Source organism: Nuphar pumila, chromosome 13 (genome assembly GCF_984573655.1).
Source record: "Nuphar pumila chromosome 13, dmNupPumi1.hap1.1, whole genome shotgun sequence".
Taxonomy (NCBI): domain Eukaryota; kingdom Viridiplantae; phylum Streptophyta; class Magnoliopsida; order Nymphaeales; family Nymphaeaceae; genus Nuphar; species Nuphar pumila.
The window spans coordinates 69,086,819-69,104,121 of record NC_143261.1 but is presented as its reverse complement, the minus strand read 5'-3'; positions in this window follow the sequence as shown (position 1 = coordinate 69,104,121).

Here is a 17,303-nt window from a genome sequence, read left to right as displayed (position 1 = left end):
ATTTCGATTTTCAAATTTTCAAAATTCAAAATAAATTCAGTTTAAAAGTTAAATTTCAATTTCAAATTTACATTCTTTATTCTAAATTTTAAATTCCATTTTCGATTTCAGAAGTTCAAATTCAAATCTCAATTAAATTTTTATTTCAACTTCTGAATTCAATTTCAATTTACAAGTTCATTTTTCAAACTCAATCTTTTAGAACTCCAAATGTAATGACCTCAATTTTTGATAATTAATTATTCACATTTATTTGAAAATAACAGGTGTTTTTCTAACTTTGGGCCTCGGATCCGTTACCGGATCCATAAAAGAATCCATAAATAACCCACAAAAGGGTGTCAAATTATACTTATAATAGTAATTTTTAATTAAGCAAATAATTAATAGCATTTATATGAAGAAAAATAAATTAATTTTTGTATATAGGGGGTCGGATCCATAATTGGATCCACCCGGATCCAACTGAGGATCCACTGTGCAAGGGCGAACCAGAACCATTTTTGAAATGGATCTGGTATCACGGGTCAAGGGCTCGGACCCGGACCCGATGTCACTTTTTAAGGGGGGGCGTGAAACAGAAGCCCGATAAACCCTAACAGGAAAAAAAAAGGAAAGGGGCAAAAAGGGGGGGGGGGGGGTTACGCAGAGCGTAACCGACCTCCGCCCCATCTCGGCGTGAAGGGGGGGAGGGGTCTTGCCGATAAGAGGGAGTGGAGAGGGGACTCTCTATCCCTCGCCTCTCTCTCCACTCAGTCCCTCAATCTCCCTCTCCCTCGTCTCTCCCGTCTTTGTCTGCGTGCGCGCATCGGAGGAGAGGAGGTCGCCGGCGAGATTCGGCCACCAACAACCACGACAACAGCCGTGAGTGGAACCTTGGCCACGGCAGCCTCCGATCGTCGGAAGAATTGTCGGAAAAGCTCCAATCAGGTACGGTGCTTCTGGGATTTCGGGTGAGGGATCGAACATAGGTTCGATTCCATGTGGGGGTTTGAGGGTAGGATTTGGGGTTTACATCAACCCTAAACCTAAAACCCCAAATCAGTCGATTTGTAGGGGTTACTATTTCTTTTCTTGTTTTGGTGTGTCGGGTGTCCAAGCATTGATGGGGTTACGGTGAAGCTCCAAATCGATTGAAATGAAAGGGTTTTTTTTTTCGAATAATGAAAGGGGGATTTGGGGTTTATTAAATCTAAATGGGTTCGGGTTTCGGATAGTAGGGTTTTACTATGATTTTGTGTGTGTATCTTGTTCCAAAGTTGGTATCGGTCTCAAATAAAGGAGTTTCAAAAATCTTGAGGAGTTTTCCTAAGGATACAACGATGGTGCTTTCATGTAAAGAAATCAAATAAATTTTTGGGATTTTCGGTTCAAGGTAGGAGTTTCACTGCAGATTGTTAGAATATGATTTTTCTGCTGCGTTCTATTCTCGTGCTTGAGGCTTTGATCTCTGCAGAAACCATGGTTTTTGAAAAGGGTTTTGTGTTACGTTTCACCTAGAATTCATGATTAGATGAATGAGATTAATATTTTTTTTTGGGTTATATTACTACATTCTGTTTACCTATATCCTCCTTGTGAAATCGATGGTGCCAGGGTATGAGTCTATCCTATTGTTGTGAAAGAACATATAGTTGTCAAATCCATTTATACAATTGGTATACAGGGTATTGGTTGAGATGTGAAAGAAAAAAAAAAGGGAAAGAAATCACAGCCATAATTCGATTAGTTGTTTATTTATATCTAATCTGTGCAGGAGGTCTTGGAGTTCTAATTTCAAACTCGTGTTCATACATATTACTCTCTTGTTTTTTTTTTATCTATATATATCAATACGGTGATGAAAATAGGGCTCTGTCTAAATTGTGGTAACCCTTACCGATTTTCAACCTTATGCTTGAACCTTATGTTAGTTGATTTGTTCATAAAGAAAATGGGTTTATTTCCATGTGAAGGGTCTGCATCTTTCTTAAACTGCATATTTTCATAATTGTTTGGGTTCAAGTGCATATTAAAATGCATTGTTTCTTATATTCAAAGTGCGTACCTTATGGAATGTTCGAATGCTGGATTAAGTTGCACATTAGCTATGATAAAATGTCCATTGAGTGGCCTATTCCCTAATGATCAGTTTCGTGTTTGATGCATGACGGTTGCCTCATGTAAAATAAATTGATAGGTATAATTGAACAAATTGATGTTCTTAAGGATGGATCCATAGTTAAATATACTTTGTGATGTTATCTCCTGCAGGATTGTGAGGATCAGTAGCACATATTGTTACTGCTATCATGCTTTGGCCTTATGTTTACATACAGTTTTCTGGTCTTATATAATAATTTCATTTGTGTCTTGAGATGGTATATTCATGATGATAAGAGTCAGATTCTTAAGATGAACTTGAGCTACAAATCAGGTTGTTGGGAACTGCATTGTGTACCCCCTAAATTAAACAACCTGTTTAAGATAATAAGATGCTAGATCGATGTTGAGTTAAATGTATCACAGGTTCCATTCTGTTTTAAATTCAGAATTTGGGTATAAATCATCCTAAGAAACTCTGGGTTCTGTCATTAAACCAGAATTTATATTATAATAGAAAGACTATGCTAATGTATCAGTTATATCAAATATATTCCTGTGTGATTATTAATTGATATTCAACCTGAATACATATGTCTTGGTTACCTGTTATCAGACTTGAGTTCTATTCATTTTCTTAACTATTGGAATCAAGTTAATCCAAGTTCATGTGGACATGTATGGTCTTACACAGTCTTATATCATTGAAAGCATGTATATTTTTGAAGAATGTCCTGATTTCTATTAGAAGGGCTGATTTTCATATGTTTCCATAAGTTAGCTAAATGATGTTATTCAGCCTTCCTATTCTCATAAATGAATATAAAAAAAATCCTAAACCATTAAAACATGAATAGTGTAATACACTGCTGCTAGGTTCATGAACGGTTAAAGTCCGATAGAATCTTGCATGCATTACCTAATGTGATGTTGTAGGCTGTCTATTGACATAAGATGGTGCTTGAGGGTGGTTAAGCTCATAGTTGGTAAGATGTAGCGTGGTATCATTGCAACATAACCTGAAATTTTTCAGTTGTGTATAATAGTGCTCAGGTTACACTGTTTAGGGAGGATGGATACATGAAACTGAAATTATACATATGGAATGTATCTTGCTTGTAGGTCTCTAGCTGGACATTACATTTCTGTCTAGAGTCCATGTGTTATTTCAAAGCTTGGGTATTGGATTTGCATGGAAACACTTGTCGTGGAGGTTTATGTTTTCATTTGACTGTTATGATTATGGTACTCATGAGTGTGAGCATGATTCAGTTATTAATAATTCTTCTTGAACCTGTACGCTTGATTATTGTGTGAATTAGTACATGTACACTCACACACTTAAAGAAACCATGAATTTGGTTAAATACGTGATGTAGGTAACACACACATATTGAAAATGCATATGAATGAATTATAACATGCATATGTTTGGGTTTATATTTGCACGAATATATATGCTTTTGGCATTTTTGCTTAGTGTTATGAAGGAAACACTGTTTTGGTTTGTGATGTGATGCGTCAATGGCCTATTGGCCCATCATCGGCCTGGAGAGCCGTGGGTTTGGTTTCTTTCACATATGTTTCTAAATGCATCACTTGGCACATTACTACACTGTTCTAGTGGTGGATACGGGCTGGAGTCCCGAATGGGTCCCCGAATGGGTCCCCGCAAGGGAGGATGCGGATTTTTCACTTTACTTTTGCATATGTGTTGCAAACTTAAAGAAATGGACTTAATTAAAAATATAATGAATAAGAATAGTGTAATTTACATTCTGGGATATCTCATCTGGAGTATGAGAATCCTGGATATCCGGTCTTGGGGAGACTGTGAGGATACAAAAACTTCGTGTGCATTGTTGCCCCTGAACCCGATATTGAGGTTCTTCTCCTGACCACGGTTTTAGGGAGAACCCGACACTTTACCCGGGAGTGGTGTGTTAGTCACAGCTGTGAGTTTATGGTACCAAGGAAGTGGCACTTGTGGGCGTGGGGTGTCCCTTGTGTCCCCGACATTAGATGTGGAGGTCTAATGTTCCGATGGATGGTGTTGTTTCCTGATATCGGTCGAGGGCTAAGTTGGAACCCAGTAATAAAATACAAATTGTGTGTTAAGCTACCCTGGGAACCTACTTGACCTCGGGGTTTATACCCGTTTGGTGTATCTGCGGGCCACGGTAATTAAAAAGAGGAACTTAAAGATGTGTGCATTTAATAGGCATGCATATGGAAAGATGGAACATAAATGAAAGATAACATAAGAAATCATGCATTGCACATCATGCATTTTTCTGTTATGCATTAGATCATGCATGTTTGAATCATTCTTGATATCATGACATCATTTGGTGGTAGCATACGCTTTACTTTGTGAGATCATGCTGGAAGGTTTGGTTATTTAGTTATTGATATGTGACATTGCTGTACTGTTCTTGACTGGTGAGTATATACAATTATTGGTAGTTATGGATATTTAAATGTTGCAAATTTTATATCTGCACTCACTCAAATCACTGCATGAAATCTTATCCATGTTTTTTCTCTTACCTGGTTTCTTTAGAAGTAGCTGTGCTCAGAATTTCGGTTCTGACACCCTACTTTGTTGGTTTTTCACAGGAATTGGTAGACAGTGAAGTTGGACATGCATTTGGGGATGGATGAGTTATACTTGGGCTTGCCAGCTTCAGTAGAGGACATAATGGCTCTTTCTTTTGTCTTTTAGTTCTTTTAATTTCTGCAATTGTCACTTTACTTTCAGTTGAAGAAAAACCATGTCTTGGAAATTTTCTTACTCATTAATGAAAGAGTTTTAGTTGGTTGATATGGATGATAATTGCAACTTCGTTTGTGGTGTGTGGTTATCCAACTGAAATTGGAACTGTAGGGACCCCAGGTCTCTGGGAAGTTTTCCGCAACTCTTAGAAAAAAAAAATATTCCGCATTTTTAAAGGGTTTGGATTGGGGTCTTTACACCAAACTTCAATTCAGATTTCAAGTTTAAAGTTCAAATTCAAATTTCAAGTTCAATTCTGATTTCAAAGCTCAAATTCAATATCTAAGTTCAATTCTCAATTCAAAATCAATTCATATTTGATTTTCAATCAATTCAGATTTCAAAGTTCTTAACTTTGAATTCAATTTAAAAAAATCTTTAATTTCAAACTTTCAATTCGAGTTCATTTCAAGTCCCAACCTTTCAATTCAAAATTGATTTCTGAACTTCAAAGTTACTTCTTAAAGGGATGTTTTCAACTCCATTTCAGAATCACTTGGAAAAATCCAAATTTCTGAAATATTTTCAAAAGGCATACACATATCCAAGTTCAAATTCATAGCACAAGCCTGATTCAATGTGCATTTAGGACTTAATAATTTCTTAGACAAATTTAGGCAAGTCAAAGGCATAAATTCGATCATCGACGAGTGAATCTTGTCTCCTCATTTTCTCACAAATTTTAAAACGGAGGCGAGTTATTTCAAAATGTCTTTACAAAAGGTCAAGTGAGACCTTGCGAGAGTTTTTCTCTTTCTTCCCCTAAAAGGGAATAAAAGGAAATTTTTTGCAACGATCACATATGGACCAGAGGAATGACGGTCCCCCATATAGAAGTCGATGGAGGCAATAGCCTCAATATTTGCTCTGAAATGACTGCAAAGGCTTTGGGCATAAAAAAAGAAGCCTGCCAGACCCTATCACCATTTACGGTTTCGGCAATCATGGGCAAACAGCGAAAGGAAAGATCTTCCTAGAAATTTTCATCCACTACTCTATCCATACGGTCATCTTCCATGTCATCAATGTGCCACCGACATACAATCTTCTTTTGGGACGCACATGGATTCACAATGTGAATGCAGTACCGTCCACCCTTCATCAGTGTATTAAGTGGTCCAAAGGTGGCATGATCACCACGATCTTAGGTGAAGATCCAGAAGAAAGGTTGCCACAACCAATGATTCCTCGACCAACTTTTACAGCGGACATCCCTAGCATTAGGGAAGGTGGTGAGATTAACCTTAGAGAAAGTATAAAAATACTGAAGATGGAAGAATCAACTGAGCATAACACAACAATGGTCTGATGGCAAGGACCATATTTCTTCAAGATTAGAGGTCATCTCGACTACAGTTCTTTCAGAGATCATCCCATGTTTCCTTAGTTTGCAAAAGCCAAGAAGGGATTTAATCTTTTACTGAAGCACGACTACCATCCTTTTAAGAGCTTAGGCAAAAATAAAGATGGCCAATTCGAGCTTGTAATTCCTATCCATCATCCGCGCAGAGCAGGATTGGAATTCGCAGGCAAAAGATCTTATAGAAATACCATCTTTGTAAAGGGGAGGCATTAAGAACATCTGTCGTTACCCGCTTTCATTTTATTCCTTTGTTTTCTTCATTCTGTAGGGATGATGTCCCAATTCATTTCCTTTTTTTCATTGTCATCATTTTATTTAAGTCTTCAATAAAGTTAGCAATTCTTCTCCTTTGTCTAGATGCCATCATTCTTTTCTCTCTTTGCACTTTGTTTTCGTAATTCACCGTTATTCTCTTTTATTTTGCAATCCGTCTTATGATGGATGACTTTCCTGAATACTATTCTTTTCCAAGATTTTTAGAATGTCTTTCAAATTGATAAAGAAGCTCGTCATCAATCCGAATATTCATTCAATTGTTCCAAAGTCTATGAGTATTCATCGGGTCAAAGCAAGAGCAGAAGACAGTAAGGTCGCAAACCAGTCAGAAGAGTCTACAGAGTTTGGCTCATCTCTCCAAGAATTGCGAGAGTTCGCATCGATTCAGAAGCAAGATGAGTTATTGTCCCTAGTTCAAGATCCCACTAAAAATATTAATATTGGTTCAGAGGACAGTCTAAAGATTCTCAAGATCAACACAAGTCTAAGCACAGATGAGAAGGAAAGGCTCATCGATTTTCTCAAATAGCACCAAGAAGTGTTTGCATGGACTTATGAGGATATGTCGGGTTTGGATCCCAAATTAGTTGAACATCGCCTTATTTTGAAGCCAAATGTTAAGTCGGTCAAGTAAAAGTTGAGAAAAATGGATTCTCGAATTGAGTAGCAAGTCAATGAAGGACTTGAGAACCTACTCAAAGTTGAATTCATTCAAGCCATAGACTACCCAGACTGTAATAACCTCATTTTTTATTATTATTTACTTTAAATTTTATCGTAAAAGCATATATATATTCTAAATTGGGCCTAAGATCCATATTTTGGATCCAAGATCCATATATAAACATGCATCTAATAAAGATATATATATATATAACAAACTCGAGGATCCACAATTGGATCCATTTAGATCTAATTTGTGGATCCACATCATAAGGGGTGGCACAGATCCAAATCAAAGGGACTTTCGGGTTTTGGGTCTGAACCCGGGCCGCATCTCGTAGAGAAAAAAAATGTATGATCCGATACGGGTTGCCCGATAAGAGGGCGTGTTAGGGTTCAGAACCCTAACACACGTCCAAGTAATGGAAAGAGGGAGGGGCTTAACGTAGCTACCGGAGGAGAGCTCCTCTCTTCTCGAGCTTTCCCCTACAAAGGGGGACCTCGAGTCTGTCTCCCTCACTCTCCTATGCCTCTCATCTCTTATCTCTCTCTCATTCTTGCCTCTACTCTCTGTCTCCCCTTCTTCCTCCCAACTTCTCGCGTGACCCACCCGCAGCAATCACTTTTCCTTCCATCATCAGAAGCGGTAGGGCAACCGAAACCGGCGACCATTGCCTCATGACAGCCACCTGCAGAGCGCCGGACATAGGTAGGATCTCTGTAAATTTTTTTGTTGGGTATTGAATGTGTTCAGTCATGTTGAGGTGGGTTACGGGGGAAGCCCTAAGTCGAAGGGCACAAAGATTCTTTTTGGGTTCTTGGCTACCGAAAAACTCAAACTTGTGAGTTGGGGATTTTGGCAACCTACAGAGCATCGAACAAAGGTAGGATCTCTGAAAAAAAAATTGTTGGGTATTGAATGAGTTTGGTCATGTTGAGGTGGGTTACAGGGGAAGCCCTAACTCGAACGGCACAAAGTTTCTTTTCGGGTTCTTGGCTGCCGAAAAACTCAAAGTTGTGAGTTGGGGGTTTTGGCAGCTACGAAATTCGAGCTTGAGGATTTCTGTCAACCCTAATTCAAAAACTCCAAATCTATGATTTGGGGGTTTCGGATGTCTATTGTAAAGGTATGAACAAAGTTTGGGGGGGGGGGGGTAGTTCTTTAAGTTGACATGGTCTCGATGGATTTCACATACGGTCGAACCTATTTTATGGGTATAAGCAGGGTCAGTATGTGGAAAAGAGACTTTTATGCACTTAGAGAAGTCATGATCTAATCCTATCCTCAAGTTTCTTGAAGTTCACGGGTTGTACTTGTGTATGTCTCTTTGGATTTCACGATTCAGTTTTGTTCTACTTTATTTGAAATTTTATGATTTAAGTCTGCATACATATTCCTCTGAAATTTCATATATATACATACATATATATATATATATATATATATATATATATATATATATATATATATATATATATATATATATATATATATATATATAATGATTTAGTCTTGTGTATAACCTTTGGAACTGCATGATTTGCCTTGGGATATATTCTCTTGAATTTCATGATTGATTCTGTACATATTCTTTTGCAATTCCCATAAGAAATCGAGGTTTGAACCAGGACAATGTCTTGTATATCGTTTTTAGAGTTAAGATGAACTGTTGAGACTGAAACAAGATTAAGTCTTGTGCCTCTTCTTAGGCAATCAATGACAGTCAAGGCCTAAGGCCAATGTCGTGAATAGCTTATCCAAGCCCAAACTTTTCCAAAGGTTTGTCGAGTTCATGAATCAGTCCAACGACTTCATAAATCAGTCCAACCAAAGTACTATTTAGCCCAAAGTAAATCTAGCATGTAACTCCCCAAACCCAATAACTTGATTTTCATTTAAAAGCATTTGGGTCATTGACAATGGTGCAACAGATCATATGACACATATGATATCTAGCATTGATAATCCTACTCTCGCCTCTTGCCCATCGATTAGTTTACCAAATGAGTCAAAAGTTTTTGTTTCTCACATTGGCATTGTAACGCTATCTCTTAATATCATTCTGAAAAATATCCTTCATGTTCCCAACTTCAATTTCAACTTAATATTTGTTGCCAAACTTTGCTTGGATTCAAATTGTAATGTAATCTTTAACGGTGAATCTTGTTTTTTGCAGGACCGTCACCCAATGAACATGATTGAAACAGGTAGTATGTCAAATGGTCTTTATATCCTTGATGAAAGCAGGCTTGCAGCTATTTTCATGACTTCCAATAAATCTGAACTTTGGCATTGTCATTTGGGGCATGTTTCTAATTCTTGTTTGAAAACCTTAGTTGATTTAAATTATGTTAATCCTTGCAAACAAGTGGACGATTATTCTATCTGTCATATAGCCAAACAATATCGCTTGCCTTTTTCCAATAGTTCAATATCGTCTCAATCTATTTTTGAGTTAATTCATTATGACATATTGGGTGGATATCAAGTTTCATCATTATCTAGAGCTCATTGTTTTCTAACCATTGTGGATGACTTTTCAAGATCAATATGGGTTTATCTTATGAAATATAAGTCTGAAACATATGACATTATTAAGAGTTTTTTTACTATCGTTCAAACTCAATTTGGAAACAAAATAAAAAAAATAGATTTGATAATGGGATATAATTTTTTTTCAACTATATGGAAAATCTTTTACGAGAAAAAGGGATAGAGAGGCAGCATAACTGTGTCTTAATGCTTTAACAAAATGGAGTAGTTTAGTGCAAACATCGTGATCTTCTTAACATGGCACAAGCACTTCTTCCTCTAAAATCTTGGGGAAAAAGTATTTTGATTGTTGCTCACCTCTTGAATTTGTTGCCTTCTCATCCCATTTTAGACAAAACCCCTTATGAGATCTTACATAGATGTGTTCCTAAATGTGATCATTTAATAACTTTCAGATGCCTATGTTATGTCACTAACCTTCACAAAACCCACAAGTTTGATGTGCGTGCCACAAGATGTATTTTTTTAGGTTATCCTTATGGGCAAGTGGCATACAAGGTATATGATTTAGAAAATGAAAAGGTTTTTACAAGCTGAGTTGTCAAATTCAATGAGTTTGAATTTTCTTTCAAAAATAAAAAAGATTTCCAAAATGATGGTAAATATGTTATCCCTCTGCATGTTCACGATGTGTCTATGAAAGATTTTCAAAAAAATCTCTCCCAATCTGGATTGTTCCCAAGACACCCCTGATGCCCATACACAATATCTAGAACCATCCAATCCAGATCCAAGTGAGAATCCAATCAAGTCTGGCAATCCAAATACTCAAGCACAATAGACTTGTTCTCCTTCTGATTTTCAACCTCATAGGTCTTCACGACCATGAATTTCACCTAGAAATTTCAAGGGTTAACGATGTTTTCTTACTACACCTAATTCCAAATTAAGTTCGTTGAGTGATGGGATTGTAAGGACAATAGGTACCCGTTATCCAAATTTTTCTTATCTTGTAGACAAAAAAAAGTCTCATCCTTATAAAGTTTTTATTTCTAGTCTAACTCAAACCCAAGAGCCTACTAGTTTTTTCTAAGCCATGCAGGATCCAAAGTGGCTAAAAGCCATGAAAGCCGATATTCGAGCATTAGAGGAGAATGACACTTGAACGCTCACCCACCTACCACCAGAAAAAGACTCAATTGAGTGTAAATGGTTCTACAAGGTTAAATTCAAATATGATGGATCAGTTGAACGGTATAAAGCACGCCTACTTGCTAAGAGATATACCCAAACATAAGAAATGGAATATAATGAGACATTTGCCCCCGTTGAAAAGGTAGTTACCATAAGAAGTGTTCTTGTTGTGGCAGCAATACATAATTTGCACCTATTTCAAGTAGATGTCAATAATGCATTTCTTCATGGGGATTTATAAGAAGTTTATATGAAGTTACCACTAGGATTCTCGTGACAGGGGAAAAATATTGTCTATCAATTAAACAAATCCATTTATGGACTTAAACAGTCATCTCGAAATTGGTTCTCCAAATTATTCGAACTTCTCAAGGAAATAAGGTTTTTGCAATCAAAGGTTAATTATTCACTTTTTTCAAAAATCAATAAAGGAGGCAAGGTATTTGTAGTTGTTTATGTTGATGACATTATTATTGCAGGTGACAACCTTGGTGAAATGAACCATCTCAAGTCTCTTATCAATGATCGGTTTAAATTAAAAGACCTAAGAAAATTAAAATATTTTCTAGGAATAGAGGTGGTACGGTCAAAATCAGGTATATTCTTGTCATAATGAAAGTATACACTGAGTATTCTTCATGATATGGGATATATGGGTGCACGACCTTGTGATTTCTCTATGAAGCAGTATCTAAAGTTGGACAATGAGCACGACAAGCTTCTTAAGGATCTGACCCAGTATTGGAAGACCGTCGGAAAACTTATCTACTTAACCATAACTAGGCTTGATATTCTTTATTCAGTTCATGTGTTAAGTCAGTTTATGAATCAACCTTGGATACCGTATCAAGAAGTCATGTTTAAGCTATTGCAATATTTGAAAAGGATGCCAGGTTATGGTATTCTACTTTGTTCGAATATTCAACTCCAAATCATCGGGTACTTTGCTTCAGATTGGGCATCGGGCCTCATGACTCGACGATCGACAAGTGGGTATTTCATAATGATTGGATTAAACTTATCACGTGGAAGACAAAGAAACAAACAACCATTTTTAGATCATCTGTCGAAGCATAATACAGATCCATGGCACTTGCATGTTGTAAATTAACTTGGATCAAAAGTCTACTTCTGGATTTGGGAATGCCATATGATTATCCAATGTGGTTATACTGTGATAATCAAGCAGCCTTGCATATAGCTGCCAACCCCGTTTTTCATGAGAGGATCAAACATATAGAAATTGATTGCCATGTTATACGTAACAAGGTCTAAAGTGGGGAGGTTTAAACCCGATTTATATCCTCGACAAATCAAATTTCAAACTTGTTCACCAAGTCTTTGGGTCGAGATCCATTTCAAACACTACGAAACAAGTTGGGTATGAATGATCAGGGAAGCCCAACTTGAGGGAGAGTGTTAAAATGTTTGTTACCTTGTACAATGAAGGCATGTTTATCCTTATTGCATTTACCACGCAATTGTGCATTTACCATGCAGTTATGTACGTGATATGATAAAGGAAAGTCTTCATTATCTCGTTAAACCCATGTAACCACTTGATAAATGTTATTGACCTTGCCATGTAAATCGCCTATGTAACCACTTGATAATTGTTACTGGCCTTGCCATGTAAATTGCACAACCATGTTTACCTTTTTACTTGTAACCGTCCAATCAAGTTGTATTCTATTTATTTTATTTTTAATGAAAGATATAGTAAGCTTCTCTGTATTATGCTATTTAAGTTTCATTTTCTTTTAAACCTATCAATTTCAAGCATTGATACCCCATGATGTAGAAACAATCCTAGATGTCTCATTGGTAAGGACTTCCACTGATGCAACACATCTTGATGATCTTGAGGAGAGCGTACTAAAGACACACTCTGGGAAAGTGTGCCATCAAAGTTGAGTGAGAAAGCCAAGTTTGCACCAAGCATGATAGACCCAGAGGCCACCTAGACCACACTTGCTTAATCCTGAGATAAATTTTGCAAAGATTTTTTAATCAATGAATTTGAATTAAGCATCGGATTCCAATTCTGTTGGATAAAATTAATCTGATTAGCAAAATTGAAGCAATAAAATTAAGAGAATTCATTTTCTGAAATTTATTACACATTAGTCTGTCTATTTGGTTTGTTGTTTGAAACACACATATATGTGTAGCTGAACCATAAGATGCATTTCTTGATCATTGCATCTACACTTAGTGTACAAATGTATTTGACTGAATCTATGCATAAAATTCAATATTGTTTAACAAGTTAAAGTTCTGAAATATCAGTGTACTTACGAAAGTATTCTCAACCTACATATATATAGATATATATACATTTGTATATGTATACAAATACCTACACACATTTATATATATTTGCTTACACTTTCAACCATCATTAGAAAACGTGCTCATAGGTCAAACCCCATAGGCGTCGCCATCAGGTTGGTATCAGAGCCATGTTTAGCGAGTTTCTCAATTAGACATGATCCAACATAAGTATGCCTTGAAAAAGGCATGGTCAGAGGCTCCACATGGAGTAAAGCGAGGACGCTGTAACTCGGGAACTTAGTCAGCAGAACATGTAGCTTCGTTGTCAAATGGAGACAATGGTGCAACAAGTCACGGAGTTGCAAATGGGTTGAAATCATGATCACGAAAAAGAAGAAGAGCATTTTTCCTCTAGTTCTGCATCATCCTCTTGCTGAACATGTAGTTTAAACCACCCAAACAACTGGGATGAAAGAATCAAGTTTGAAAATTTTGAATTCTCCAAAACCTATACCCCAGAAGAAGTCATTGACTGGTTGAATAATGTCAATAAGATCCTGGACTTTAAAGAAGTCCTAGATCATAAGAGGGTAGGGCTTATTGCCATACGCCTCAAAAGAAAGGCCGCAACATGGTGGTATCAAGTTCAACAAACCCACTAAAACCACCTCAAGGGAGGCATGCTTAAGTGATCGACGGAGTACATGCCACACAAAACATAGAAAATCGCTAACATGTGCAGCAATTTTCTGTGTAAAACACATAGAAAATCACTAACATAGAACATAAAAATTTGCTATGCATAGATTGATTTTCTATGTTTTGTGTGGCCCAAGTGCTTCATAAAATACTTCGGTCTAATCACTAGATCTTCTTCACCTTAAAGGGGGAGTTCCTCCAAAAACTTTTTAATTCTCATTCAAATCTTTTTTGCCTAATTACAAAACAAAATTACTTATTTATTTCTCAATAAGTGAAAAACTCACAATTTCCCCAACTCTCTTCATCCACATGAATCCCACTATGTGCTTTGTTACCCAAACCAACAATTTGTCAAATGTCTTGCTATCACTTAGAAAGTGATCACTCATTGTTTTCCAAAAAATAGCTATACTACCCCTGAGAATAATGGTATTTCACATAATAGCCAAAAGATATAAAAATATTCTTTGCATACCCACCCACCCAATTTTTAATGAATTTGGGGGCATTTTTTATGATTTACCTTTATGCTAAAATGTGAAAATGACTTTCACTATCACCAAACCAATGAAACTTATAGTTTCAACAAAACTCAACTTTCACCATCGAAACTCATAGTTTTAAAGAAACTCAATTTCACTTGTGAAACTAAGATTCAAGTATACATCAAAATAGCAAAACCCAGTTGTAAAACCTAGTCGCCATAGAACTAACGAATCTTGGTTGTGAGACTTACCCTTTTTTTTACAATTACCTTTTTTCTTTCATTGTGCGTCTGTCATTCCCATCACCACCATCATTGTTTTCATCACACTTCTTCAGCATTACCACCACCACCAGCAGCTCCATTACTATAACCATCCATCACCATTATTATACTACCACTACTATCACCATCACTATATATTACCACCACCACTATCTATCACCATTTACATCACCACCATTACCGATCCAACAAAACTCACCAACCTTTAAAGTTTTAGCAAAGTTTAGTTGAAATAGAATAGCAAAACTCGATTGCAATAGAATAAGAAAACTTAGTTATGATAAAATAGTGAAACACGGTTGTGCAACCTAGTTGAGAGGACTAGTGAAACCTAGTGGTGGTGGTGGTGGTAATGGTGATGGTGGTAATGGTGATAATGATGGTGGATAAAGTGATGACAATGGTGATGGTGTAAACACCCTATTTTGGATTGAGATATTTTTCATACCAAAATCCCTACTTTTCATCACAAAGGCTAATTTTAATATGATTTTTTATTTTTAAAACAACCTCTTTAAAATTTTGGCCAAAAGGAGAATCAAAGAAGATTTTTTTCAGCTTTCAAATGAATTAAAAATTGAGTAGATATGACATCAAGATCAAAAGTTATGACCAAAATAAGTTTTTGAGTAATAATGATGCATTTAATTGTTGTTAGCACTCCCTTGATTTGTTGTCAAGTCCATTGAATTATTGTTAGTGATAGTTTATTTTAGGTTGTGATGTCAACATTACTTGATGATACATTTAGTTGTTGTCAAGAGCTAGCCACCCGCATAAATTGTCATTAACATCTTTTGTTAATGACAAATAAATTTATTGTTAACACCATTTGTCGTCAACAAGTTTCACTGATTTTAGAAAACGCATCCCACCCTCATCTGCACACATTCACCTTCTAGACTTAGAATAAAAAATTCACCTCTCAAATTCCCTTTACAAAAATAAAACATTTATCAAAGGCAACATGCCTTAGACAAATCTTAACCGTCCATTAAAAAACAACTCAACTTGGGCTTGTATCTTTTTATTTTTGGACCTCGAAACTCTTGACTCTTGATTCTTGACCGTTGGACCTTGGACTTTGGATTTTAGATTTGGATCTTGGGTTTGCTCTTAGATCGATCTTTTAGTACTCGAAACAAATTTAATCTTTAAGTCTAAAACTGACCTTTGACCAAGCCTTAAAAGTGTCATTGGCTTTGCACTGAATTGTCTTCAGATCTTTTTGGTTTTTATCCAAACCTGTTTAGACCCAGCCCAACATTCTTACATGAGCATTAAAGGTCTAAATGATCCAAGAACCACCCTTTGCTTTGAGCATTTATTGTTTGACTTTTTTTGGATGGTTTTGTCTATGCCAGGATTATTTTATACCCATTTTGCCATTTTTCATCTCTTTTTAGTGTCCTTCTTTGGCCAATCATTTGGGCCTTTATGGCTTAACATTGTGGTCAACTATTCCCCATTATTGCTGGTCGTTTGGACCTATTCAAGGCCCTTTAGAACTTTTATTGATATTTGTTGGGTTAGGGCTTATATAAACCCTAACCCTTTCTCATTTTTTCTTATCTCTCAACTCTCTCTCTCTCTCTCTCTCTCTCTCTCTCTCTCTCTCTCTCTCTCTCTCTCTCTCTCTCTCTCTCTCTTATGAGCTCAGCTCTGTCTCTCTTCCCTCTTTTAGTGTTCTTTTTTAGATCTATATCTGGTTGTTGTTCAGATCTATACTTAAGATCCAAATACAATTGCAGTTTGGATCCATACTTGCTTATTGTCTGAAACTATACGTATTTGAATATATGATCGATATCCATATCTGAACTCAAGATTCATACTCAATTAGAGCTTGGAACTTTTTATCTTAGTTAAGACGTTGTTCAAAGTGATTCGTGTTGAGGTTATCAGTCTCACCCAGTGCAGGGCATGGACCAATTTTTTGCAAGAAGGCAAAAGCTCAGTTGTATCCTGGGAGCATTGTTATATGAATACCCATTGCACCGAGAACTAGATCCTAAGTGAGACAATTATCACTTAAAAGATAGCATGTGTACACGTGTGCCTTCAAGTGTATCTGGTTCAAGCTCAATTGTCTGGCCCACTATAATAACCGCGAATTTTATCAGATAAAGAAACTTGAAATTTATGTACTCAAGCTGGAATTGGGATATTTTTGATGTTTTATTTGTTTATTCATATTGGGATCTCGGATATTTTGTTGGGATCTTCAATATTGGATCTATAATATCATGTTCAGATCTTTGATATTCCATTTGGATCTTAGATATCGGGTCACTAAATTGATATTTAATAATAGACTGTGGTCAAAGGAATCTGATCTCTGATATTGGATTCTTAATATCATGATCAAATTTGATATTGGATCCAGGATGATGGGAGTGGATCCATGAAGTTTAAATCATATTCTTAAAAAAAAACATCTATATCAGACTTGTAACATTTTATAGGGATTCATAATAGTCTATGCGACATTTGGATCCACAATATTGCATTTGGATCCTAGACATCGAAGATTTAAATATGGCAATGATCCAATTAGAATTTTTATATTTGGATCCATAATAGTGGTCTAGATCCATGTATGGTAATTTGGATCCATAGTGTGAAGAAAATTTTGGATCCTTAGATCTGTATTTCTTAAGAGGGTTTTATGAGCACGATGGATCTTAGACCCATAATAAGTTGTTGAGAT